At 39.1% G+C, this 25,183-nt stretch overlaps 1 protein-coding gene across 3 annotated transcripts in view; it reads left to right on the top strand.

The window, feature by feature from the left end:
* The window catches only part of CA10 (carbonic anhydrase 10), a 533,205-nt gene that overhangs the window by 25,809 nt on the left and 482,213 nt on the right, over nucleotides 1-25,183 (top strand). The gene's annotated exons all lie outside the window — the stretch shown is intronic.

Raw genomic sequence — 25,183 nt, forward strand, 5'->3', positions numbered from 1 at the left:
TCCCCTTGGATGCACCCTGTACAGTCATAAAGCATCTTCCCTCCTTCGTTCTTTCTTCATTCTTTAATCTGCTATTCATTTAGTGATCATTAATTGAGCATTAGCTAATATGTGCCAGGAACTTTACTAAGGCCTGGGGATGCACCACATTGTACTTACTCCAAAATTGACCATATAATTGGAAGTAAAGCACTCCTCAGCAAATGTACAAGAACAGAAATTATAACAAACTGTCTCTCAGACCACAGTGCAATCAAACTAGAACTCAGGACTAAGAAACTCAATCAAAACCGCTCCACTACATGGAAACTGAACAACCTGCTCCTGAATGACTACTGGGTACATAACGAAATGAAGGCAGAAATCAAGATGTTCTTTGAAACCAATGAGAACAAAGATACAACATACCAGAATCTCTGGGACACATTTAAAGCAGTGTGTAGAGGGAAATTTATAGCACTAAATGCCCACAAGAGAAAGCAGGAAAGATCAAAAATTGACACTCTAACATCGCAATTAAAAGAACTAGAGAAGCAAGAGCAAACACATTCGAAAGCTAGCAGAAGGCAAGACATAACTAAGATCAGAGCAGAACTGAAGGAGATAGAGACACAAAAAACCCTCCAAAAAATCAATGAATCCAGGAGTTGGTTTTTTGAAAAGATCAACAAAATTGACAGACCACTAGCAAGACTAATAAAGAAGAAAAGAGAGAAGAATCAAATCGACGCAATTAAAAATGATAAAGGGGATATCACCACCGACCCCACAGAAATACAAACTACCATCAGAGAATACTATAAACACCTCTACGCAAATAAACTGGAAAACCTAGAAGAAATGGATAATTTCCTGGACACTTACACTCTTCCAAGACTAAACCAGGAAGAAGTTGAATCCCTGAATAGACCAATAGTAGGCTCTGAAATTGAGGCAATAATCAATAGCCTACCAACCAAAAAAAGTCCAGGACCAGATGGATTCACAGCTGAATTCTACCAGAGGTATAAGGAGGAGTTGGTACCATTCCTTCTGAAACTATTCCAATCAATAGAAAAAGAGGGAATCCTCCCTAACTCATTTTATGAGGCCAACATCATCCTGATACCAAAGCCTGGCAGAAACACAACAAAAAAAGAGAATTTTAGACCAATATCCCTGATGAACATCGATGCAAAAATCCTCAATAAAATACTGGCAAACCGGATTCAACAACACATCAAAAAGCTTATCCACCATGATCAAGTGGGCTTCATCCCTGGGATGCAAGGCTGGTTCAACATTCGCAAATCAATCAACATAATCCAGCATATAAACAGAACCAAAGACAAGAACCACATGATTATCTCAATAGATGCAGAAAAGGCTTTTGACAAAATTCAACAGCCCTTCATGCTAAAAACGCTCAATAAATTCGGTATTGATGGAACGTACCTCAAAATCATAAGAGCTATTTATGACAAACCCACAGCCAATATCATACTGAATGGGCAAAAACTGGAAAAATTCCCTTTGAAAACTGGCACAAGACAGGGATGCCCTCTCTCACCACTCCTATTCAACATAGTGTTGGAAGTTCTGGCTAGGGCAATTAGGCAAGAGAAAGAAATCAGGGGTATTCAGTTAGGAAAAGAAGAAGTCAAATTGTCCCTGTTTGCAGATGACATGATTGTATATTTAGAAAACCCCATTGTCTCAGCCCAAAATCTCCTTAAGCTGATAAGCAACTTCAGCAAAGTCTCAGGATACAAAATTAATGTGCAAAAATCACAAGCATTCTTATACACCAATAACAGACAAACACAGAGCCAAATCATGAATGAACTTCCATTCACAATTGCTTCAAAGAGAATCAAATACCTAGGAATCCAACTTACAAGGGATGTAAAGGACCTCTTCAAGGAGAACTACAAACCACTGCTCAGTGAAATAAAAGAGGACACAAACAAATGGAAGAACATACCATGCTCATGGATAGGAAGAATCAATATCGTGAAAATGGCTATACTGCCCAAGGTAATTTATAGATTCAATGCCATCCCCATCAAGCTACCAATGAGTTTCTTCACAGAATTGGAAAAAACTGCTTTAAAGTTCATATGGAACCAAAAAAGAGCCCGCATCTCCAAGACAATCCTAAGTCAAAAGAACAAAGCTGGAGGCATCACGCTACCTGACTTCAAACTATACTACAAGGCTACAGTAACCAAAACAGCATGGTACTGGTACCAAAACAGAGATATAGACCAATGGAACAGAACAGAGTCCTCAGAAATAATACCACACATCTACAGCCATCTGATCTTTGACAAACCTGAGAAAAACAAGAAATGGGGAAAGGATTCCCTATTTAATAAATGGTGCTGGGAAAATTGGCTAGCCATAAGTAGAAAGCTGAAATTGGATCCTTTCCTTACTCCTTATACGAAAATTAATTCAAGATGGATTAGAGACTTAAATGTTAGACCTAATACCATAAAAATCCTAGAGGAAAACCTAGGTAGTACCATTCAGGACATAGGCATGGGCAAAGACTTCATGTCTAAAACACCAAAAGCAACGGCAGCAAAAGCTAAAATTGACAAATGGGATCTCATTAAACTAAAGAGCTTCTGCACAGCAAAAGAAACTACCATCAGAGTGAACAGGCAACCTACAGAATGGGAGAAAATTTTTGCAATCTACTCATCTGACAAAGGGCTAATATCCAGAACCTACAAAGAACTCAAACAAATTTACAAGAAAAAAACAAACAACCCCATCAAAAAGTGGGCAAAGGATATGAACAGACATTTCTCAAAAGAAGACATTCATACAGCCAACAGACATATGAAGAAATGCTCATCATCACTGGCCATCAGAGAAATGCAAATCAAAACCACAATGAGATACCATCTCACACCAGTTAGAATGGCAATCATTAAAAAGTCAGGAAACAACAGGTGCTGGAGAGGATGTGGAGAAATAGGAACACTTTTACACTGTTGGTGGGATTGTAAACTAGTTCAACCATTATGGAAAACAGTATGGCGATTCCTCAAGGATCTAGAACTAGATGTACCATATGACCCAGCCATCCCATTACTGGGGATATACCCAAAGGATTATAAATTATGCTGCTATAAAGACACATGCACACGTATGTTTATTGCAGCACTATTCACAATAGCAAAGACTTGGAATCAACCCAAGTGTCCATCAGTGACAGATTGGATTAAGAAAATGTGGCACATATACAGCATGGAATACTATGCAGCCATAAAAAAGGATGAGTTTGCGTCCTTTGTAGGGACATGGATGCAGCTGGAAACCATCATTCTTAGCAAACTATCACAAGAACAGAAAACCAAACACCGCATGTTCTCACTCATAGGTGGGAACTGAACAATGAGATCACTTGGACTCAGGAAGGGGAACATCACACACCGGGGCCTATCATGGGGAGGGGGGAGTGGGGAGGGATTGCATTGGGAGTTATACCTGATGCAAATGACGAGTTGATGGGTGCAGCAGACCAACATGGCACAAGTATACATATGTAACAAACCTGCACGTTATGCACATGTACCCTACAACTTAAAGTATAATAATAATAAATAAATTAAAAAAAAAAGGATAAATATCCTCAAGAAAATGATGAGTGGCTATAATATCCAGAGTCGTAATTCATTGCATAATATTTTAAAATATGCTATTACAAACATTGTATCTATTAAAACAGAGGCCAGAAGAGGGTATGGCGTTGTCTAAGGGAGGTGAACTTTGAGCTAGAGTTAAGAACAAGTAAAAGTTTGTCAAATGTATAGAGCAGTCGGAAAAATGGAAAATAGTGTTCTCTGTAAATGTCGATTTGAGACTTGAGCAGTTTCTGATATGCAACTGTTTTGTTTTTTTTTTCTTGTTACCACTTTTTGCTTCGCTTTCCCCCAAATCCTGAAGCCTCTTCTTCCAGTCTCCCATTTTCTGTTTCCTTCCACCTCTTCCCTGACTTTCCAGATTAAACTCAGAATTGCGGATCTCTGACAGTTTCTCTCCTGCTTTGCTAAATGTCTATTTAAAAAATAGACATTTAAAAGCCTTCTGTGTGTCTCCTGCTATGTTGTGGCTCTCCTGCTGTGTGAATTGAAGCTCCCTGCCCAGAGGATGGATGCCCCACTGCTGGGTGCACTGGAGGCTCCAAGGCTTACCTTAGAGGATTGCACCGTGGGCTGTGATGAATGACAGCTTGGCTTTTGCTCCCCAGGGTCAGTCACCTGTTCCATGCCTGCTTTCACCAAAGGGCATGGTACCAGACTGCTTGCTCACCAAGAAGGTGAGGCCCGGGCAGGGCAGTGAAGCAGCTCCATGCAACATGGATTAGGTCCAGCCCGACTCCCAGCTTTTCCTTACCTTCGGAGTCATAAAATCCTTATCTGCATTCTCAGCCTGCCCATGGTCCTCTGGGCTGCTCCTGAGAAGAGGTAGCACTGATTTAAGCACTATAATTCCACCCCATATATTAGGCTCTGCTCCAAGGTACTCTTGCTGCTGTCTCACTGTGGTCCTGTGCATCAGCTGAGCCACGAGGTGTCACCTGTGTCTGGACCAAATCCCCAGTTTGTACCCCAGTCCTGATGAGGGCCCTCTCTTCCGTACCTGGTACATGCATTTCTGTTGTGTTAACCTATACAAGGACCTTGGAATCTCTAGGCTTAGGGCCCCAAATCCTCCCTAAATTTGATTCTAGAACTGCCTAGAGGCTAACTTCACTAAAACCAAGTGTGCTCAGATGACCAGAGCCTGAGGAAAGATGCCGAATTCTGCATGTTCACTGTGCCTTCATTCCCTGTTGCTGTGCCCCACATATAAGTCAGAAACCCAGAAGTCAGACATTGGTCTTCATTCTAATTATTCAGAATAATATAGCAGTTAACAGGTACAACACACCTGCTTTCTCCTTTACTGTGCTTAGCACTTTAGAAGAATTGACTCACATAGCTCACAACAGTTCCAGGAGTGGCACTCTGTGGCACGGGGATTCCAGTTTAGGCAGTCCTCTTTCAAAGTCCATTTTCTTAGCCCCCCATGTGCTTTACTGTCTGCCTCATCTGGACCATATCCTGCTGTTGTCATGTTCAGTGCCTCTCCAGTCAAACCATCTCTCTTGCAGCGTCTTCCTCTGAGTCCGCCTCTCCATAGCTTCCACAGCTCTTGGGGGCAAGTTGTTGTAATTTTTTTTTAATTTAAAAATAAAAATAGTATATATTTATCATATGTAATATTATGTTTTGATTTATGTATACATTATGGGATAGGTCAATCAAGCTAATTATGCATATGTATTACCTCACATTCTTATTTTTAAAAACACTTAGAATCTACTCTTTCAGCAATTTTCAAGTATACAATACATTGTTATTCACTATAGTCACCATGGTGTACAATAGATCTCTTGAACTTATTCCTGCTGTTTAATTGAAATTTATATCCTTTGGTGGTGTGCGCCTGTTGTCACAGCTACTCAGGAGGCTGAGGTGGAAGGATCACTTGAGCCCAAGAGTCTGAGGCTTTAGTGAAGTATGGTAGTACCACTGAACTCCAGACCGGGCAACAGAGCAGGACTCCATCTGAAAAAAAAAAAAAAAAAAAAAAAAAAAAAAAAAAAAAAAAAAAAAAAAGAAAGAAAGAAAGAAAGAAAGAAAGAAAGAAAGAAAGAAAGAAAGAAGAAATGTATATCCTTTGACCACCATCTCCCCAATCCCCACCATCCAGTCTCTAGTAACCACCATTCTACTCTCTGCTTCTATGAGGTCAACTTGATTGTGTTCCACATATAAGTGAGATAATGTGATATTTGTCTTTTTCTGACTTATTTCAATTAATGTAGTGTCCTCTAGGTTTATACATGGTGTTGCAAATGACAGAGTTTCCTTCTATTTTAAGGCTGGATAGTATTCTATTTGTGTGTATACTACATTTCTTTATTCATTCATCCATTGATGAACATTTAGATGGATTCCATATTTTAGCTACTGTGAACAGTGCTGCAGTAAACATGAGAATGCAGATATCTCTTCAACCTCTGATTCCATATACTCTGGATATATACCCAGAAGTGGGATTTCTGGGTCATATGGTAGTACTATTTTTAATTTTTTGAGGAACCACCATACTTTTTTCTTAATGGCTTTTCTAATTTGCATTCTCACCAACAGTGCACAAGGGATCCCTTTTCTCCATACCCTCACCAACACTTGTTATCTTTCATCTTTTTGATAAGAGCCATTCTAACAGGGATAAGGTGATATCTCATTGTGGTTTAAATTTTTATTTCATTTCACTGATGATTAGTGATGTTGAACATTTTTTCATATACCTGTTGGCTCTTTATATGCTTTCTCTTGAAAAATATCTATTCAGGTCCTTTGGCTATTTTTAAAGCGAGTTGTTTTATTGCTATTGAGTTTCTTGTATATTTTGGATATTAACCCCTTATCAAATGTATGGTTTGCATATATTTTCTCCCATTCCATTGGTGTTCTCTTTATTCTGTTGATTGTTTCCTTTTCTGTGCAGAATTGTCAACAAATCTTGTTCCAGTCTGGCCCATTCCCTGTGTCCAGGCTGATGTTAAGTAATTGAAACATATGCAGTTGAGTCTTGAGATGATGATAGAGAGGACTCAAGGACACCGAAAAGACCATGGACAGCAAACTGTAAATTAGGCATCTAATGAGTACTTACTTTGTACTTATTTAGTACCATTTATGTTCTCAGCTGTCTTGGGTACTATAAAAGGATCACATGAAAGAAAGTCTCATTGGTTAAACTCTTAGACTCTAGAACCAGGCTGCCAAGATTCAAATACCTGATTCACCACATAGTATATCCATGTGATCTTAAGCAAGTTGTTTATCCTCTCTGTGCTCAGTTTTCTCATCTGCATTATGAGGATAGCAATGGCATCTACCTCATAATGTTCTTGTGAAGATTAAATGGATTAATTCATGTAAAGCATTCTTCACTCAATAAGTTAAAAAAAATTTGCAGTGGTGAAGAAGACAATTATGAGAAAGGAGAGTATGGCAATATGTTCCCTGCTACAAGAAACTTTTTGCCTAATAAGGGAGATGATGGATCACATAAAACAATATAAGACCATATATAATTAAATGCTAGTTTGGTTGATGAATATCAGAAGTTAATAAGGTTTCTAATAACTGTTGGGGACAGTTGAGGAAGGCAACATGGACTATGGCTTTCAGGATGAGTAGTCTACAAAGAGGTAGAGGAGAAAGTGGTAGCTTAGTCTTCCTGATATGAAGGCCACTTCTTTCAATAAAACACTGTTAGTCCTTGTTACAGTGTTTGTTATACATTATTTCAGTTACCATTCAAATAAACAAGAACTCAAGAGACTGGGTCTAACTGAAATAGTGAGGATTTGCTGTAGTCATGGGTAGGATATGATTCATCCTTGGGAAGTAGAGCATGAATTGGAAGGTGATTCAAGAGATAGTATCCAGATATTTAGCTGTCATGGAAGCCAGGCAGTCAAATCAGGATTTCCCTCAGCAGCTGAGTTGGAAGGCAGAATGAAGGCATGTCCAAAAGACTAAAATCTGTAGTTAAATGCTAGAAGAAGAAGTCTGGGAAGGAAAGTTAGAAAACAGGGTTTAGAAGTGAAGGGCTGCAAGATATGACGGTCTCCATTTGATCAATTAAGGCAAATTAATTCTACTTAACATATCAGATAAATTAACTCACATGAAGGCATCAGATCTTGCATCAGTGGTGTCATATGAGAACGGGCCATAAAGCAAATGGTTCTCAGTGGTAGAGATAGGATTAGAAACCATTCCTATCTGGAGGTTCTGATATGAGAATTACCTCCTGAAAAGATGCCACAGTGGGCAACCCATGAAGGCCATTGTCAGATTCAGCAGGGGGAAAATCAGTGATCTGGGATTATAAGGGAGAACTTTTGTGAAGCTGAGTGGTAAGTATATCTTTCTTTCAAGATATATTTATCAAGTTCCTACTGTGTTTGAGGTACTGTTTTTTTTGAAATGGTCTTGGAGACAGAGGTGATTCATCCATGCATTTTTCAGTTGAGAAGCTAACAGGCTAAAAGATAAGATACATCGTATTGACGAATAACTAATAAAAGGTAGAAAGCAATGCCTGATGCAAGGGACGCAGAGATAAACAGCCTTAGGAGAGCAGAGAAGGGAATGATTGCCTGCAGCAGAGCCCAGTGGCTCATAGCCCCAGAACTGGTGTTGAAACCACCCAGCCCAGATCCAGATTTCTGCTCTATGTCTTAATAGCCATTATGTCCCTGGGTAGACTTATATACCTCTTTGACTGTGTACTCATTTGAAAAATGTAGATCAAAGCAATACCTATCTTACAAAGTTATTTTGAGGATGTATTTTGAGGATGTATTGAGATAGTATGTTCAAAGTATATGTCAGTTCATCAATGGTAGTTGTTATTAATTCCAAAGAACAATTTTAATGGTCAGCTGAAACACAGGTTCACAGGATATCTGTTGTCAAAGATCTAGCCTTTTAAGTACTGTCTGAATTATTGTGAGCATGTGTTCACATCTTATTTCAGCTGAAAACTGAAATAAGAAAGGACAAAGAAGCATTAAAAAGGAGTTCACTCCAGTGAAATGAAAAGGGGGGAACCATTGCCAGCTGAGCTCCTTTCACCTTGTGGGATTTACCTACTGAATGTATGTTCATAACCCTCAGAGAGCTAGAGGACACCAGCCTCTTCTGCCCAACTGATACCTCCCTAAAATAACACAGAGATGCTTAACTGGAGTGGATTCTGTTGGTGAAAGTGTACATTGTTACTTTATTGGAGGGCAAGTCTGCAGTGTCTATTTAAATTTAAATGGAGGAAAGAAAGTGAATACTTCCGAAGCCACAATCATACCTCTTAGTGTATACCCTGGAGAAATATGCATGCATGTGTGCTAGGAAGCATATACAGCATAATACATCAGAAACAGTCCAGAAGCCCACCCGTCAGAAATGGGGTAGGTAAAGTATAGTAGTGGATCCATGTAATACGATACTATGCCACAGTGAAAAAGAATATGCTAGAACTCGATGTCCCCACATGGTAAGGTCTCCAAGACATATGTCAAAAACAAACTTGCTGGACAATATATAGAGCATGGTATTTATGTAAAATCCATATATATGTTTGTGATTACATACTAAAAACTCTAGAAGGATACATACCAAATTGATAACAGTAATCAGTTCATGACTGGGGTAAGGTTATGATAAAGGAGGAGAATAGGTAAGAGGAACCTGAGTCTTTTAAGTACTGTCTGAATTATTGTGAGCATGTGTTCACATCTTATTATATAATTGCAAATAAATATACAAATATATAAGTAAAGTAAAGAGGCCAGTGCCCTCCTCCATTTGCTACATTCTCTCCTCACTCCTAGTCAGCTTTCAAAAAGGTTGACATCAAAACATTCTTTAGCAACATGTAATATAGAAAAGGCATTGCTTAGTTTATTTTTATGTATTAATCCTTTATAAAGCTACCTAAAGTATGCTGCCGTTTTTTGAAATTTTGCAAACAGTTGCAAAATTAAATTTGATTCCTAAGTTTCATGGGTAATGATTTAATGTTCTCCCATGCATTGCTGGAATTCACATATGCCCCAAATAAAAATGAGCCACATAGAAATATAAATAACATTTATGTGAGATGGACAGTCCTGCTTAGCTTGTTTTTCAAAGTGGGCATGAAAATACCCATTTAAAATTTATGTTTAGACAGGAAAATTACCATTATCTCAATAGTATAAGAAAAAAATAATAATCCTGGAGATTGATGCTTTCAAGGGCACAACAGTAAATGCATGACTTTTCCAACCATGCAGATAGGTTTACCAAACATTCAGATGAAGACCGAAGCTGTCAGCCAGACATTTGCTTATTTTCAAACATCTAAATGACTGATGGATTTTTTTTTTAAATTCATGTGTTGGCTCTTGGAAAGGGCAAATAGACACTGCATTACATCAAAATTAAAATAATAACAATAAAGGCATATGCTTGATCTGTTTTCAAAAATGCATTCCTATTCTTTCATATGTGAGCCTCACAGCCACCCTTGCTAGTTATTTAAAGCAGAAATTATTAGCACCATTTTATAATGTTATTTTATAACACTGAGTTTCAGAGAGCCTTTAGCAGGTTTGTCCAGGACAGGATGAGCAATATCATAGCCATGTTTTCCACATAACACTTACCACTAGTATATATTACATTGTATATGTGATTATCTTTATTTAATCTGGTCTAACTCCCTTACTGGAAAACCTTATGAGGGCAGAGGCTTTGCTTATTCCCTTTATCACCTAGAATAGTACCTAGCACTTAGGTAGAAAGTGTTCCATAAATAGCTGTTGAAAGAATGAATGAATGAGTGAATGGATAGGACTTGAGCCTGAGCTAGCACCCAATCCAGCATTCTTTCCACCACATCAGTCACTCTCAAACAATAACATCAGTCACCTTCAATCAGTCACCCCCAAACATCAGTCACCCCCAAACAATGGAAGCACTCTATGAAGAATGGAAACTGAAAAGATGGAAATGAATCTACAATAAGGAAAATCAAGGAGAAAGTGATCAACAGACTCTTCTAGGAAAGGCAGGAAATACATTAAAGAAGAAAAAAATATTTAAGGATAACTGTTATGGGAAAAACACCTTCATCCCCAAACTGGGAAGGTGTCAAGAGACCGAAGAACGATTTGGACAAGTGCAGCTTGGCAAGCAGATGAGTTAAATTTACATATAGGGCACTCCTGGATGGTAGGCAGCAAGGCACTTCCAGAGATCCGCCCCACTTCCCATCTCTAAGCTGCTTTTAAGCTAATTCTCTGGTTCTTAGGCCTATTGCGCATGTGTGATGGGACTGTTTTTCTTGATAGGTTATTAGATACTCTAGGATGTTTGGGTTCTCAGGGACACCTGCTCTTTGGCTGGTCACCGTGACCTCAGCTCACCCACCAGCTGGCTGTCAAGATGCAGGCAGTGGGTATAAACCCTTAAGTAACCTGATGGGGGATCCTTCACACTACAGTAACATTGGAAGAGTCAGTCACTAAGTGCTTATCAATGAGACACTGGCAAGGAGGTATCACGATGGCGGAAGCACTCAGACAGCAGGGGAGACTGACACCAACACTGACTCGGGGCTTCCAGAAGAATGTGACACCTCAGCTAAGACCTCACAAACACCGAGTTGAAATTTTCCTAGCAAAAGCGATGAGGGAGGCAGAGGGAGCTGTGTGTGCAAAAGCTGTGAGGAGAGACAGACAGTGATGTGTATGTGGAAACCATAAGTAATTCATTATGGACAGAGAATAGCGTCAGAGGGCATGGTAGGTACAGGAGAAAATAAGACCAAAGATGTAAGCAGATCCAGATCATGAAGGGCCTTGACTGCCACGTAGAAAGATATAGACCTTATCCTGAGAGCTGTGGAAACTGCTGAAGTAACAGTGTTGTGGGCACAGAGGAGAGCAAGCCTCACTCAGTGAGAAAGGTTCCTAAGTCATACTTAACAAGTTCTAGAAGGATGAGTTGGAATTTGCTAGGTGAACAGGGTGGGAGAGGCATTGCGGATGAAACAGCATAGGCAAAGGCTTAGAGGCATGAAGGTGGAGGACAAGGGGCCTGCCAGGTTGGCATAGTTTGGGTACTATGGGAATAATGAGGAGTCATGAAAAAAAAAAGCAGGAAAGTCAGACAAGCCAAATTATGAATATCTTATATATCATGCTACAGAATTATATTTTTATTCCATAGGCACAGGAAGATATGGCTCTCTAGTATCATCCAAACCTTCTTACATGACTTATGTCACTTCTTATGTCAGGCTTTAAGCAACTGCATGCTGTATACCATGTTGAGGTCCTTGGTAATATAACAGAATCCTGGGGAAAGGAGACCTGGTTCTGAATCCCAGATCCATCACTTACTGAAATCTGAGGTCATCACTCTTAAATTCTCTGACCTTCAGTTTCTCCGTCCATAGAATGGAACCAATAATAACTTTTGCATTGCCTGCTTCATGGAATTGTGAGGAACCACTCAGAAAGTGTGCAAGAAATTATCCATGCTGGACCCAATTGTGTAGATGGGAAATGGGATGAAGGAGAGAGGATAAATGCAGGACTAGAGAGGGTAAACTAGTGTGTTGGAGTGGCAGGAAGTACAGGATGGAGCACCATAGTGAAAATGAAGAATAAATGAGTGTGGTTAAGGTTGTGTACTATCTTGAACAAGTTACTAGAGAGTTCAAGTGGGACAAATCCAAAAGGAAGCATCTGTGGAACATATCATTGATTTGTTAGCCAACAGGTGTGAATGAATGAGGTGCTTTATAATGTCTCTTAATGATTGTTCTTGACCAAATGCTTTTTAAAAACAGGGTCCCAAGGCTCTGCTCCTGTTGGATGCCCATATCTATCTTAATATGGGTTTCTAATCCTGATGCCTTTTAAAGTTTATTCAGATGTTAAAACAATGGTGATAAAAGAAGGAGCTCCTCATTCATTTATTTATTCAATAAATATGCACTGAGTCTGTCTGGGGAAAACACTGCAGGATATTAGGCCACACAGGTGGTTCCTGCAACTCAGAGAGCTTACATTCTAGTAGATAATCTTGAAAAACCTCTGGAAATGTTATTTTCTTAATGAGTTATATCAAGCTTTGGTCAATGGCTTTGGGTCCCTTGGACTGCTTTCCTTCCATGTATTTATAAGCCTTGTATTCATTCATACTTGCTTAGAAACTCATTCCTCTACCAGATCTCTTTCAGTCATTTGCCATAGCTGATTTGTTTCAACAAAACAATGATTCCTACCTAGGAGGTCCTTAGGTCCCCAAAGAACTAGAAAGCTGGTAATGGAGATCTGGATTATTTTTCAACTTTTAAATGAAAACAACACACACACACACACACACCCCGCATACATATATATACACACATATATATATACATGCACATATATATACACATATATATATGTAATCCTGTTATTACTATACCAAACTTTTTTACTTATTGCAGTTTTATAAAGCTAGATGAAACATGGTATAACTACCATTTCTTTCATGTCACTCTTTTAAGTTGATATTTCATTATAATTATTTTTGAGAACTCAGTATTTCAAAATACCTAATGAAATTGCAGCATTCTTGATGAAGCTGGGCAGGCTGAATTGTGGGTCAAGTATCTCCACCTTTGATCACAACTGTGTTGCTTCCCTCTGGCAGTCACAGGTGATCTCCCACTGATTAAAGGATATGACTGGCAAATTTAGATATCTTGGTGTATTAAATGGTGGACAGAATTTATGCATAAATTCATTCATAAATGATGTATTTCAAAACACAAGCCCTAGTTGCAGGTGGGGAGAAAAAGAGTCTTTGATGGTATAAAGCCTGGTAATTATTGATCTAAAAGGACCCTGTTTGCGAAACAAAACCCAACATACAGCAGAAATGGAAAAAGTTGATGTTAAATTTGGGACTTTCCAATTACAGTTTATCTTGAATAAAAGCCATAGCATTTGAACCCAAGAGGCATATTTAAGCTGTTTAAGAATGCTTACGTAGGATCTGCCCTCCATTCCACTTCTACTAATTCCGGGGCCTCTGATTTTTTAAAATAAGATGGGTAGCAATATTATGGAAGGCTGTATCAGAAGACAATACCCTTGTTCTTTCTAGTGATACAAGAATTATCAGTAATTTGGAGCAGGGCAGGGATAAGCATGAGATAAGCAAAGAGCTTGCCTTGGGTGCAAATTTAAGAGGGTGCCACCAAGAAACTCCTAAATCAACATACGTAATATTTTAATAAAATATTTTTAAAAAATCAAACTTCATGCAAAAAAAATCCATGATGAATGAAATATCCAAATTTTTAATGAAAACATAATCAGCATTACTGATTTTCTCTTTTGTCTTAGGCTTTAAAATGGCTCGTGATGGTACTGCTGAATTTTATTATTTAAAATTTTGATATTTCGTTCACAATGAATTTATCTGCATTAACTTCTATTTTAAAAAATGTATTGCATTAGAATATAATTTATCTATCTCAATCACCACTGAGCTTTTTAATGCTTTTTTTTGCCTTACCTTCCTAACTTCCATCAACTAGCCCTCAGCATCTGTGGGTTCTTAATACAAATTTGACTTTGCAGTTCATTTGTCTGGCTTTAGAACTTTTTCTTACTCTTCCCCCTCTCCAAGCTGTGTTAATGGCTGTTTGGGTAATTCCGATTGAGGTGTGCATAAAAGGCTATTTGCTACACAATGAAAGGCAGTAAGAAGTGTATTCGTGGATGAGATGTTAGTTTGCTGCTGTTGGTACTAGGATAATAAATACTACATTCTGAGAGATGCGCCAGAGGTTAGGGACGAGTGAGTAGGTCAAGGCTCCTAATGATCAGCTTCTTGCCTACAGGTTTCTGGAGGCCATTGGATGAGAAGGCAGCACAGGTGTGCAGCAGGGGCAGGATTGTTGTCTGGGAGACGAGCTTGCTTTTGTAACACAGTTTTCACTGTGTTCTGAGCTGTGATTGACCCAGTGCCTTCTAGCAGTGATTAGAAGTTAATATTTTGCCCTGGTGTGTGTGTGTGTGTGTGTGTGTGTGTAGAGATAGCTAGAGATTCCCTCATTTTTTTCCAGTTTATGTGATTTCCAGAGGATGTCTACTGAGGGTCTGCAATTCTTTTTTTTGAAATGAAGATCTCTTTCTAATGAAAATTATGGAATGGGTTCACAGCTTCACATACCTAAGCATTGTAGAATGATTTATGGAAGAACTATTCAGCACCTCTGTTCTGCAGTACATACTAAGTATTAGGCTTTAGTTTGCATGCTAAGCAGAAGTCTCTTTTTTTTCTTTTTGAAGCAATATCCCTTCCACCCTAGGCCTTCTCCCTATTTTAATGCTAATGAGACAGTTTTGCCAATAATAGGAGAATCAGGGAGTTCAGAATGTCACCCTCGTCTTCTCATTTTGTCAAATCAACTAACCAGAGATGAGGCAGAGAAGGTGAATCCTTTAAGAATGCTTGGAAGGAACTCTTAGTGTATTTGCCATAACATTGGCAAGAGAGGAGGTGATTCAACCTTTTGAGGCTATCTGCTATATGGAAAACTCTGACAGCGTTTGAGTAGATTAGACACCAAACCACAAATGGCAAAGACATGGAAACCAGTCAGATTGTTGGAGGCAGAGGAAGTGATGGGTGAAGATTTTAACAGAACAGTGGAAGGTATCCAGGTTAATGTGTAGTCATCATTTGAGCAGTCCTACCATAGACAAGGTCTCAGAAGGTAATGATACAGGATTTTTCCTCCTTAGTTCAGCTAAAATCCAGGTTCTTGTCTCACAACAAGGAAAACTTAGACATGCAGACACGTTGCAGGGTGAGGAAGGTGGATTTATCAGGTGAAAAGAAAGCTCTCAGCAAAGAAAGAGTGGGTCCTGCCAACAGGATCCCACCTCACAGATTGAATACCAGGCTACCACAGATGAGCTCAAGAGGCCAGCCTCCTCCCCTTGCATGAGGCATGAGTTCCTGGTGGCTCCACCCCATTGCCCCAGTGCACATGGGCCACCAGTCCCTTGCAGGCATGCCCAAGCAAGACCCTGTGCAGGTTCCCCTATCTGCACAAAGACATCTGGCATAAACACTTGTGGGGCAGGTCAGAGATTCTCCAGGGACCCTTCCTTATCTGCCTCCTGCATCTATCATTCCCCCCACTAAAGAAGTACATCTAACTGCTCTAAGGATAAGGATAAGGATAAGGATAAGGATAAGGATAAGGATAAGGATAAGGATAAGGATAAGGATAAAGACCAATATTAACTGCTTCCTGCTGACAGGGGGCGCTGTTTTGGGGAATCGGCAATCAGATCTCCCTCACAGGCCTATCTAAGGGTCCCTGGTAAAAGGGTTGATCACTGAAGGCTCCGGTGGCAGGACTATTTGGAGTATTTGGAGTTTGATGGCCTGAAGGTCAGAAGAGACAAACTGGGTTATTGGAAAACATGTATCAAAATGAAACAAAAAGAAATGGGTAAGGGCTGCTCAAAAATCCCAAGGATGCTGGCACACACAGGTAACTGGTGACTATAGTTATGCTTGCTAAGATTTGGGTGCATGGGGCTTGACTTTGGTTAGCTCCCTTGGTCTTATTTTCTCAAAAACGATACCTCTGGGTGATGGGCACCCTATTCACTCCTATTACCTGCCAGGATTTGCAAGGTAACTGCCCAGAACTAGAATATTGATCCAGATTTTTACATTACCCATCTCTTTTGTTTCTTCTGAGCTGCAACTGGAGATCACTGGTTGGTTCACAGGAATAAGCAGAGTTAGTTTATAATGTGGGGAAAAAATCTTAAAACAACTAATGAGTCTAGAATTTAATGACAAATGTCTAAGTTTTGGAACATAATTTCTGTCTCTCCAGTCCTCATTCTTGTTAAAAACAAATCATGATTGGACTGAGTTGTTTGAAAAATAGACTTTAGTCTTATACTTGGCCTGATTATTTGCATAAAGTACAGCACAAATAATTATTTTTACATAGGCCTTTCAGATTGGCTTTGATGGAACTCTGTTCCACAAGGAATCTGAGATAGGACTTTTTTTTTCTTTTTTCTTTTTTTTTTGAAGATCAGCCTGGCCATGGTTCTGTACCCTCAAATACCTGAGTTGTATGAACTCCTGTCTTCTTGAGGTCCCAAGAACATGGGGTTCCTGGACCTGTTAGAAAGTGACATTCTTTATTTACCACAAGTCAGGAATCCTGTACAGGCTCCTGACCATACAAGGTATGAGGCCAGTCTTCCCAAGGGACTTTTACTGGCTGTGCAAGTTGAGCTTGATTCCTTAATGGGATGCATATCCTTCCAGTCAAAGCTTTGATAAAACAACCAGTTTCTCCACTTGCATTCTGTTGCAAAAGAAAATGGATTCTTATTGCATTGACACAAATAACTATATTGCCATAAGTCACAGATACTCAGGACTAGTTCCCAAATTCTGGAGAAGCCAGGCAAAGAGAAACAAATATGCTTCAAATTTTATTCACAGAATTATACTTTACTCAATTATTAAAGGCCATAAATAGCTCAAAATAAGTTTCCTTGACTCTGAAAAACAAAACAAGGATCAGCAATGTTCTAAGCAAAAATTTAAGAAGGCTACTTCAGTTTTCTATTAGTTCAGTTCATTCTGTTAACTCTTGTTCTGTTTGATATTCATTAACATTTCAGCTCTTCATGAACCCTGTGCATTTTTGTTTATTCCAATGTCACAATCTCCAAAATTACTAGAAACCTGCATTTGAGAGCACCTGTCAAGTTCTATAGCTGATTATAAACCATCTTTTGAACAGGATCAAAACAAGACAACAATTGTCTGTGAATAAAAAAAAAAATTCCAGGTAGTTACAGTCAAAAACACCATTAACAAATAAATTTGGTTATCTCTGTGGTTTACAATAACTTAACATAATATCAACCTTAATCAAGATTGATAGCATATACCTAGACATTAGAATTTTAGAAATCTCATACAATTTTGGGACATATATTAATATTATTCCCAAAATTATAACCTGAAGAAGATTAAACATCATTTTAGCAACCCCATGTACCTTAACATGTCAAATAATCCTGTTTAACTCTCTTTTGGATGCTCCAGGGGCCATCTGTAGCATCCAAAATCTGGGGTCAGAAAAGACAACCTGAAGCTGAAATTTGATTCAGGGAAGCCTGTTAAATATGTTAAAAGTTTAAAACACTTGATGTTATGAAATAGAATTTCAGATTACCATAAGTTATTTATTTTGCCAAAATGATGACTTAGGAATTTTAAAACAAGGCAAAAAATCTTTACTCATTAAAAGGGAAGACTTAGTTTTCCAAAAAATTTTCCTCTTGTTTTTTCTTTCTTTTCCTTGGCAGTCTATTCACAAGGTAAATGAAAATCGCTCATTATCCTTTACTAGTACATGAAAATCTTGTACAAGGGAGAGAAAGCCAAATTTCACCCTTATGTTAATAGTAATTTTACTCTTACTATTAATGTCAATCCCAATTTTCTAATGAAATCTTACAGACAATTCTATCTAATCTTAACCAGTTTGACCACCAGGTGAGATCCTTATAATCCTTCTATAACCCTCTACAAATTTTGCTAAAGAGCAGATTAGTGCCTTAAGAAAACCTTGTTGTGCTTTTACTTCAAAGTTCCATTTACAGAAAAACCATATAATATCCTTTTGAATAAAAACCATGTAATATCCTTTTGAATTTAGTCAATGTTCAAACACAGAATTTCTTTTGCAAGATTCTTAGAAACCTTCCACAATATGTTTAAACCTTTAGCTTTATCTTATCGAATTCAAAACAATTATTTAGCCCTAGGCAAAAATTTACATTTCCATGCCTTCTTATAATCTTTTACTAAAAACACATTTTACTGTTCTTACACACCTTGCATGTAAATCCATTTTCAGTGGTCTCAATTACATGTTATAGTGGTAACTCTTAGCAATTTTTAACTGTAATGTAAAATCTGGTAAGTTGTTTTAATTATGTGCTAGGTACCGATACACACTTTGACTCCTTCTAGCATAGTTAAGGGAGTGGCTAATTCCATATGTCCCCAGGCCTGACCATTTGTGAAGCAGAGAAGTTGAACAGTTCTCAACAGCTAAAGAAGCAGTTTATAACCTTAAAATATTTAGCAAACCTAGTATTTGACCCATATAATTTAGACCACCTATTTACATTTTAACAACATTTGCAGTTTACCAATAATCTTTAGAACTCTTTTTATTTCTTAAAGACTAAAGTCATATTAACTAAAAGGCATTATGGCTTTTATCTTTCCTTCAAAAATATTTGATCTAAGTGCTTATTTTTCTTTAAGCCAATTAATTAGAGCTCTTTTTTATAGACGTCACACACAACACATATATAACTACACAGACAGAAGAAGATCCAGTAGCTATAAAATTTTTCATTTGCCCATCTCAATTCTCAGGGTGGAGAAAAAAGAAAAAAAAAAATCCCAATCTCAACAATCCCAATTGGATTATTCACCTCAGAATGGAGCCCTTTAACAGCATGCTGTTTCCAGGGCCCAATAAACAGGTATATCTGAAAGACAAAAACAGATTTTGAGAGGGATTTATCTGCTTCTAATTCCTGGGCTTCCATGAGGAAAACAGAGGCTTCTCCCAAAATGGAATCCATGGTGCCTTTTCTGTCTTTCCCAGGGAGTCCCAGGCCATCAGAAATTATCTTGCGGCCTCCCATGCACGCGTTAAGAGTGGCAAGGCAAAATGGAGAAAAATAATTCAGTCAACCGAGGAAAAACCTTTTTTCAGCAAAACAAGATTCAAGAAGAGAAAAACATAAGGGCCTTTTAAATACACCTATAACTTGGTTATACACTTCTAATTAAGCTGAGCTCTCTTTAAGAAAATCCTTTTAAATCCCTTATTAGCTTACTTTAGCCATGCCAAGCAGCCGATATATCTAGCTTTTGAACTTTATCAAAAGTAACCTCACCAGTGAAACCAACAAGCCTCAATTAAGACACACAAAGCATACCAGATTGGCTATAGCTTAAGACCAACCTCATAAATCCTTTTTCATTAATCAGAACTTTACAGATAATAGAAACAGTTATTCTTATCATTCCTTTTACTGGTTTGCACAGGGAGAGGGAAGCCAAAAGTCCGACTGGTAATAAAAAACTTTTACCCTTTTGCCAGCATGTCAGGCTTCTGGGTTCCTTTCCCCTGAGCTCAACCCCAAGCCAACTAGACTGAAGGTGAATGGCTACTCATCTAGAAAGGGTAACAGGCACCCCTAGTTCCTTTCTCTTTTTAGCGAATACCCAGGGCATATGAGTGAGAGAAGGAAAAAGCATCCTTTTTCCTTCTTCCATCTTTTTATTTCAGAATCCCAGTGGCCATGACAGGGTGCTGCCCATGGGTGTCAATGTGGCTTTCACCCATGTTAATAGGGAGGCCTGGGGGAGGGATTATCTGCTTTTACCCATGAACACCATGTCCTGCCTGCTGTTGGTAGCCTTCAAGTTCCAAAGCCTGGAATGGAGTTTGGGACAAAAATGTGTCTCATGGGGTTGCATGGATTCCTTATAAGCTGAATGTTAAGGCAAAGCTATGGAACTGAGTCCCCCTCCGAAAAGGGAGAGAAAAGAGTGTCTTGTGAATTGGGGTCCTAGCCTAGTAAAAACACCTTCTAAAAGGAAAAATCTCTCACAAAAGTTAATTCCTGATAGGGTGAAAAAAGAAGAAAATAATAATAGCTTAAGTGCGGGGCTGGAAAGATGCCTGGGGGAATAACCTCTTATTCTTATGTAAATGGGTTTCTCCAACAGGGAGAGAAACTGTTTTGTTTGTTTGGTTGGTTGGTTGGTTTTGAGACAGAGTCTCGCTCTGTTGCCAGGCTGGGGTGCAGTGGTGCAATCTCAGCTCACTGCAACCTCCCCCTCCCGGGTTCAAGTGATTCTCCTGCCTCAGCCTCCCAAGCAGCTGGGAGTACAGGTGTGCACCATGACACCCAGCTAATTTTTGTATTTTTAGTAGAGATGGGGTTTCACCATTTTGGCCAGGATGGTCTTGATCTCTTGACCTTGTGATCCTTGGGAGGCCTTAGCCTCCCAAAGTGCTGGGATTACAGGCGTGAGCCACTGTGCCCGGCTGAGAGAAACTTTTAATTGATGTTGGACTGAGCTGGATCCCTTGGCCAGGAGAGGGGAAGACTCCTGGTGCATGGCAGGGAATGCTGGCCAACTGACCATGCAGGGTCCTTGGGCCATGTGCCCAGCCCCAAACGAGAGGGGCGGGGGGCAGAGAGCTGCTGCTCACCCATCTGTCCTGTGCATTCACCTGTGGCCATTGGGGTGGGGGTGGAACACCCCCAATACTGTAAAAGAAAAGATAGCTGCCATTACACTCCTGACAAAAAGAAGGGAATTGACATAGAAAAAACTGGGCTGGACTGAGGCCAACATTCCTGACCCCCAAGAGTGATAAGGTGAGTCTCAGCTTTCTCTACCTTTAGAAGAAGTCAGAGGACAAGAAGGCTACAAAACAAAAGGGAAAGAGATGTTCAGGTCCTCATTTTACTCACCCTTCCTCAGGTCCCCATATGGGTCATCAATATGATGCAGGATTTTTTGCTCCTTAGCTTGGTTAAGATCTAGGTTCTTGTCTCAAGACCAGGAAAATTAGGCACACAGACACATTGAAGGATGAAGAAAGTGGATGTATTAGGTGAAAAGAAATCTCTCAGCAAAGAATGAAGGGGTTCTGCCAACAAGCTACCACCTCACAGACTGAATACCAGGCCACCACACAGGAGCTGAAGAGTTCAGGCTCCTGCCCTGCATAAGGGGTGAATTCCTGGTGGCTCCATCCTATTCCTTCAGTGCATGTGGGCATGCCCAGGGAAGACCCTGCGCAGGTTCCCTTATCTGCACAAAAACATCTGGTGTAAACACTTGTGGGGTGGGTCAGAAATTCTCTAGGGACCCTTCCTTATCTGCCTCCTGCATATATCAGTGGCAGAGCATAGCATTAGGGGACCCCAGTGGATGAAGAATGGCTGGGATGCAATGACTTAGTTTTTAGAATCACTGACATCAGTCAACACTAGTAACTCTTTCCAGAGAAACACAGGTAGTCTGAAGCCAGGACCTGATAGGTAGAAGGAGAATTTTAGAATTAATTATAATATTATAATTAGGTCCTATTAATGGAAGGAGTGGGGTAAGATACCCACAAGGCCAGAGAGAAGACTACCAGATTGATAAACTCCAACTTGTTATATCTCCATTTGTAGGACCAGTGTTGGTCCCAGAGAAGGAGGCAGGTTGCCTCTATAGCTGACATGTTAAGTAATTAAAAGAATTACTAATTCTACCCTCTTACTTAGCAGTGACAGGGTATGCGAGCTTATATTTATAAGGTATTTACTATAGATAGTTCAAAAAACTTCACATGTATTAGCACATTTGGCCCTAATGACAACTCTATGAGTTTAATACTAGTATCCTTCCCATTTACAAATGGGCAAACTGAGGCTCAGTGGATGGATAAGCAATTAGCTCCAGATCACAGCAGTGGGATTGGGATTGGAACCCAGGTAGTTTAGTCCGGGAGTCACATTCTTTACCGCTATGCTTATGGAGTTTATCCAAGCAGATCATCAAGCTCCAAAATAAGAACTCTAGTGGTCCAAAAGGAACAGAAATCTGAGGGTGTAGTTAAATTTGAATTTGGTGCCATATCTGGAAATAAGCCTCTTCCCCAAACATCTAGGAAACAAGGGTGGCTGCAGTGAATTGGTGAATATGATAAAGAAGCTTCATTCAGGAGACTCACTTGTAAGTGTTTTAGCTTAATCTTTCCAGAAAGTTTTAGAATTCAGGCATGCCTGTTCATTCGTGCTGACTCTGGGGAAACTACTCTGAATTCAACTGAATTCAAGTTGAATGTTCTGTCAACTTGTGGGCCTTTTGATGCTGTTCAGGACCCCATCCTATCCTCCTGTTTTTGCTACAGGAGCATGCCTTCTTCTCAAGACTTCACCATTCCCGGTGTCCTGATTTCCATCTGAGTCTTTGGGTCTAACCTACACATTATAACTGAAGTTGTTAGAAAACAAGGTTCAGTGACTGATTAACAAACATTGTTAGCCTGGGATGCTAGTTAATTAATTTTTATTTTAAATGAAAACACCTTAAATTACTCACTTGAAATGTAAATACATATTTAACTTTAGCGTTTTTTATCTTCCTTCAGTAGGAGGAAGTAGTATGGCCATTTTCTTGTGTTTTGGTTAACAAATTTACGTCATGTGGATTTTATTTTCCCCTGAAATTTCTATAATATTAACTATCTGAATTTAGCAACTAATTACTTACTGCATGGCAGTATCTTTTCCATTGTTGTCTTGTACTGTCATTGAACTCATTAATTGCTATTTAACTTTTCATAGGCTTGTCTTGTTTTCCCAAGCAGATGATTAACTCCCTAGGATGGGAATTTTACCACATTGATTTTCTCCATGGTGCCCAGGGCAATGCCTTATGCATATGGGCATCAGTATACATGTTTTTAGAACTCAGAACACTGACCTTTTTATTATGAACCTGGCCATAAGGAAAAAGTGGAAAGGAAGTGAAAGAGAGAGAGAAAGAAGTATAATCTGTTTATTGATCTGTATTTCTCAAAAAGGTGGGTTTTCCAAACTTCTACTAATTTTACCCCCACTTTACATTCCTACCTTACAGAGGCTGTGGCCCTCTGTTCATCTTGAGCATCTAATCTGGACAAACTTGTAAACTCTCTTAGGAATTCAAGGTTTATATTCTAAGCCAATCTCTGATCCTACAATCTCTTTACAACCTCTAATTGATTCTAACCATGAGAAAACACTGCGAGTTCTGAAAACAAACCAGTTGTTCTACCAGAGTTGTTAGTCTGGCCATTAAATATTTTAGGCAGAGGAAGGAGGTTTGAAATCTGTGCTTGAGCTTTTTACTGAAGCCATCTTCCAAGAATAAAGTGAGGAAAAGAAATGGCTTCTTCCCTTCTGCACAGCTGTTACAGAATAGCTAGAACACCTAGAAAGTATCCGTCTGCATTCAGAATGTTGGAGAGACATTCCAAACTTATCCATGAGAAAAGGCAGAAGGGCCTCTGGGTGGTTCTGTTGGCATGAGAGCCAACCATATATATGGGGAGAAGTTTATTTGTTCTTACTGTTTATAATAATAATGGCTCATAGTTATTAGATCCTGAATACATGCTAGATGCTGGTCTAGGCACTTTGGATATTTAAACTTACTCAATCTTCACATCAATCCTAAGTGGTAGATAGTGTTCGTTTCCTCTTGATGATGATATTGAGAAACTTTCTGAAAGTACCACAGCTAAGAAGTGATAGAGCCAGTATTTAATATCATGGAGTTTGGCTATAGAGCAAGAGTCAGCAAACATTTTCTGTAAAGGGCCAAACAGTAACTATTTTTTGGCATTGTGGCCAGCATGGTCTTTTTCTCACCTATTCAACTCTACTGTCTAAAAGAGGCATAGGCAGTATGTAAATGAATGGGCATGGCTGTGTTGTAATGAAACTTTACTAACAGAAACAGGCAGAAGAGAGATTTGGTCCTTAGTTTATGGGCTTCTAATCTAGGGCTCAGCTATATTCCTTTCCAAAATTAAAGTCTGTTTTTGCCATTACAGTGGATGTATTAATACATGTGAGAGCTAACTTTTTGTATTGCCCATACCAAATTGTGAGTTTTGGTTTTTTTACTTTTTCTTCTTTTCTCAAATACCTCATGATCCTAATAGAACTAAAATGAAAACTGGTGAATTAGGGTAGTAAATCCACTTGTTTTACACACATGAATCTCCTGAAATTCAACAACTAGTCTTTAGATATTCATTTCCTTGACTTCACGAGGGTGATGATGATGCAGAAAATCCCCATTTCCTTTTTATATGTTATCTGTTGGCCGCTCACAATTAAGACTCTTGAACCACTTGCTAGGTTTGTTTTCTGAATTCAATTTAGTCTCTACCAGTAGAGAGAGTATTAGATAAAAGTACAAGAAAAGAGCTGGTTCCTCAACCTGTTTAGGCTCCTTTTTATTTGTCCCCAGTCACCTGAACAGATGTGAAATCTCTGGAAGGGGCTGATTAATGCAGAAGGAGATGGAGGTAGAGCCAGGAGCACTGAACATAAAGTTGATGGTAGAATAATTACTACTAATAATTGACCTTTATAAATCACCTTGTGATTTACAAAAAGCTTTCCTCCATTCCTACTGATGACCAACCCAGCTCTTTCTTTCTATCCCTGAGTGTCTGGGATTTGTCCTAATGGTGTTTCAGAGTGTAAGGCTGCTGATACAATCTAATCTGAGCAGGTACTGGGACCTGTGTACATTACTTATTCATGCATTTGCTGATGGAGATGGAAACCCAAGCATGACACCAGTAGATTCACAAGGCAATCCTTCACATCTTCTATCTCTTTAAATCTGGGTTCTTGCTTGTC

The sequence above is a fragment of the Theropithecus gelada genome, chromosome 16 (genome assembly GCF_003255815.1).
Source record: "Theropithecus gelada isolate Dixy chromosome 16, Tgel_1.0, whole genome shotgun sequence".
Classification (NCBI taxonomy): Eukaryota; Metazoa; Chordata; class Mammalia; order Primates; family Cercopithecidae; genus Theropithecus; species Theropithecus gelada.